We start from the raw sequence: 4,529 nt of genomic DNA on the forward strand, positions 1-4,529 counted from the left end.
TCCTGGATAGTTTACCTGTGTGAGGAGGAAAAGTGTGTGACAATCCTCATCCCCAATCCTCCTTCTTCTATCTAAGTTAAGGGGAACCAAAGGAGAGGACTGCCCTTAGCTTGCTGAGTATAATCTTCAGTTGGTGCTACCAGTTACAGACTGAGAGAAAGCCACAAAGTTCTCCATCAGAAAAGAAATAGAGAGGGGCACTGAGGTAGCCTGAAGTAGGACTAGAGCCTCTGAAGACAGCAAAAGCCAAAGAGAAGAAGAGACCAATGCTGGCCCCTTGGAGAAAGACTAAGCCAGAGGGAAAATTAAGGGTCAAGTGCTGAGAAAAGAACACCTAAGAACTGGAAGATGATTGTGTGACGCCTAGTTGTTTAGCCCATGATGTAATTAGCCTTCCTAACTGTCTCACCTCCAATCCTTATCAGTGCAGTGGTGACAGATCTTTATCATAACCTCATTCTTCTTCCCGCTGTTTCCTTTACCCATGGTCCACCAAGGTCCATAAATATTACATGGAAAATTCCAGAAACAAATCATTAAGTTTGTGCTGTTCTGAATACTGCGGTTAAGTCACACTTTGTATCACTCAAGCAAAAGCCTGACACCAATCATTGCTTTGTCCAGTAGCCACATTAGCTACATTGTGTATACTGCCTATGAGCTAGTTAGTGGCTGTCTTGTCAGAATGAGGGTTGGGTAACGTGGTGCTCCTATAAAAGGATTCAGGACTTCCTAGGTTTCAGATCTAGACTGGCTATCTTGAAATTCTTCCCTACGGAAAGAAGGGACTCTTATATTCCCTGTTGGGTGTCTGTGAATGATAGAATGATCTAGTAGGTTCTGCTGTGAGGCAGGCCAAGCAAGAACACAGGGGGCCCAATTACCTCCAACTAGTAGAATCATCCTGTCATTCAAGTTAATGGTGACTCCATGGAACTTGCCTTCTCTGTCCACACAGGGCTATCTTGGTACTGCCACGAAGCCTTTGTAGTGCTCACAGAGTCTCTCTGGTAATTTTATTTATTGCCTTACTGTTTTTCAGCAGAGAATGTAGAATTAAAGTTACCTTTAGCCCACAACAGCTGCTGATTTATCACAGGATTTGTTAGAGCTTCCTCCAGATGCTGATGTTCCGACATGAAGCCATTTAATTTAAAATTGGCTCAGCTGGAAAATAAGGTTAAGGGCTTTTATAGTCACAGTCCAAGGCAGAAATTTTACCCTTTTATATAAACCCAAGGTGCTAGTGGTAGAAACCACAATTCAAGGAAATTTAAATTCTGGACAGGCAATTTATGCTGTACTTGGAAGAAGGCTGAGGTGGGAAGGCACATTCAGTTGTTCTTACCAGGCAAGTCTCCACTGGGGCCTCAAGAAAGGCTGCCAGAGCCTATAAAGAGGCTACAGATGTGTGTGAGCCTCTGCGTAGCTCACATGAGATGGGCAGTCCTCTGTCACAAAGAGGGAGCATATAAATTTGTTCCCCAACTCCACCCAGAGCTCTGGAGCCACTGTAGCTGATTAACTGGCTGCCGGGCTAAATTTTCCATCATTAGGGTGGTCTTGCATACCTGTCGGAGCCCCTCACCTATTTAGTGCTGTTATAAGAGCTTTGGCGTCCTCGTCTTCACCTTGTCCTGGAGCCCTGCCGAGAGCAGGTGGGTGGTAGCATGGGCTGCTGGACGGAAACATCACCGAGGATGGACATGGAGATGAAAGAGAGACTAAGGTAGAAACCATCTTCCTGTGGTCTGCGAATATGTGCCTGCCTTGATAGGAGGCTGCCAGAGCCGAGCTATCAGAGCTCCAACTGCAGAAGCCACAGAAAGTATGGTTTCCTTGTATTTTGAGTTTTAAGAAGCATTGGAATGCACTGAAGGAAGACCTCATGATAAGAGGAACCAGGAGACGCTAGAGAAAAAAAAAACATCTCATGTAATGTTTCAGGAATGGGAGTTACAACACAATAGACATTACAGGTTATCTCAAATACCAGTGATAAAGGACAACAGAAGGAACATCAAGGGTCAGACAATTGAAGCCAAAGAGAAGAAGAGACCAAGGTCTATCACATAAACACAGAGAGAGAGAAAGAAAGAGAGAGAGAAGCAGAGACAGAGACAAACATAGATACAGAGACACAGAGAGAAAGAGAGAGAGACAGAAAGAGATAGACAGACAGACAGACAGACAGACAGAGAGCACCCTCTGTCTCTAGATCATCTAGAACTGACTGTTCAGTGAATGGCCAGATGTGGTACAGGCTTTACCCTGTGGATTTGAGTTTTCCTTAAAGGATCTTTAATGCTCTTCAAATCCATGATCTTAGGACTTGGGTCTACTCTTAAAATGTTTTCAACATTTTATGTGAAATTATCAAGTGTTACTCTAGTTATCTTATAAGTAAAGATAATAAAATTCTCTTTACTGGAATATTGAAAAACTGTGAGCAGTACTATGAAAATTAGTATCTAAATGCAAAATATGTGCTCTCCATTTAATTATGTTAGGGGACATGTTAGGCATATTATGAAGAACAAGATACTTGGATAGTGTAGATATTTTGAAATACTTTCTACAATTCTGCAGTCAAAAAATGTTCCAAGTTTCTACATCTTTCCCCCTGAAATTTTTGCATCTGCATTTATTCATGCTGGGACAAATGCCCACATCCTGACCCACAATTCTTTATGGTAACAATGAGGCATCCACCCAGGAAAACATCCTATTTCAGGGTTGGCTAATAGAGTCAGCCTGAGGTCCTTTTCTCACAGAGGTTGAATCTACCAGAATTCTTACAAACTGCACACAGTCAGGCCATTAAAGCTGTTTATAAGTAAAACAGTATGAGGAAAATGTTGAGCATGGGGCTCACTCCTCCAGAGATACTATCCACACTTTGCCAAACATCTGGATTTGGTGGAGAAACATCTGAGTAGCTTGGCTGAATTTTTCTTGCTTTTTAATTTTTTTCATTTAGATATTTTGGTATGATGTAGACCCAAACTCCAGTCAAAACTTGGAGGGAAAAACTGGCAGAAAGAAATCAGAGTGGTATTTAAACATAGCCTAATACACTAAAAAGGAAGAATGTTTATTGGTGATTGCCCTCCTGTGGGGGACATTGTGGGGAAATCATATCTCCAAAAAAACTGCAACAGAAAACAACAAACCAAACACTTGGATTATTGTCAAAAACAGGCAATTCATCAGTAAGTTAAACTTCCATAAATATGCTATAAGGGAAGATAAACTGCAAATCATTTCAGAGGGTATTTGGAAATATGGATGCATAAGTATTAACAGAAAAATAACCCATAATATTCAGCATGAAAATGTGGATGGTTAAAAAAAAACAAAACAAAAAAAAAAAAAAAACACAGTAGTTGACCTAAAGGTAAATGCTGTTAGACCAAGAAAGAAAGAAAAGAGGGAGTTGACCAATATTCTTTATTAAAATGTGTTTTTTGTTGTTTTTTCTGTTGTTGTTGTTTTTGGTGGGTGGCCAGTGGCGGAAGAATGAGTTCCACACTCCCAAAGCCCCTGAAGCATCGGGTCTCAACCTTCCTGACGCTGCAACCCTTTAATACAGTTCCTCATGTTGCAGTGAACCCCAACCGTTAAATTATTTTTGTTGCTACTTCATAACTATAATTTTGCCACTGCTATGAATTATAATGTGAACATATGTGTTTTTCCAAAGGTCTTAGGTGACCTCTGTCAAAAGGTTATTTGACCCAAGGGGGTTGTGACCCAGAGGTTGGGAACACACACACACACACACACACACACACACAAATGTACATACCGTGAATGTATCTACAGAGTAAAGGGATTCTGGGCATCAGGGAGTTTCACTTGCACCATCACTGAGTCAGAGTATGACAATTTATAATATTATTGCTTTTCACTTGCCCTCCCCTTTTTTCTAGCCCATCCCAAGCTTTGCACGGGCTATGATGTGACCTCTCTACTCTAGATGCTAGTCACCCTAAGGACTTATTCATTTCTTCCAGACCCTAATATGCAAACTGCATGCTTGGTTCATCTCTCTGAGCATATTTCTTTTACAGCCCCTTCTTTTCTGAAGTGTATTACTATGTAGCCCACACTAACTTGGACCTTGCTATATAGACGAGATTAGCCAAAAAAAAATGGTGCTCTTCCTGCCTCAGTCTCCTGATTATTAGAATTCCCGGTATACACCACCATAACTAGTTCATTCCCTCATCCTTGAAATGAGGGTGTTGGCTTCTGTTACTCCCCTGCAATGGCATCCAGCTTCATCGTAATAAGAAGCTGGTCTCCTTAAAGCTTGAGAAACTTAAGTGAAGACATTAGAATTTTGAAGGGCGTTTTCAAGGTTGTGTTTTTAGCTGAAAGGTAAAGGAAGCCCTTGACCAGAGACAGAGAAGCTCAACCTGTGATTCACAAGTCTGTGACACAGGGAAGCACTAGACATGGGTCCTTTAAAAAACAGTCATGGGTCATGCAGGAGGTGCCAACCTAGACGAAGCAGACCCCAGTGT

The sequence above is a fragment of the Psammomys obesus genome, unplaced genomic scaffold (genome assembly GCF_907164565.1).
Source record: "Psammomys obesus unplaced genomic scaffold, mPsaObe1.curated_primary_1811, whole genome shotgun sequence".
Taxonomy (NCBI): Eukaryota; Metazoa; Chordata; class Mammalia; order Rodentia; family Muridae; genus Psammomys; species Psammomys obesus.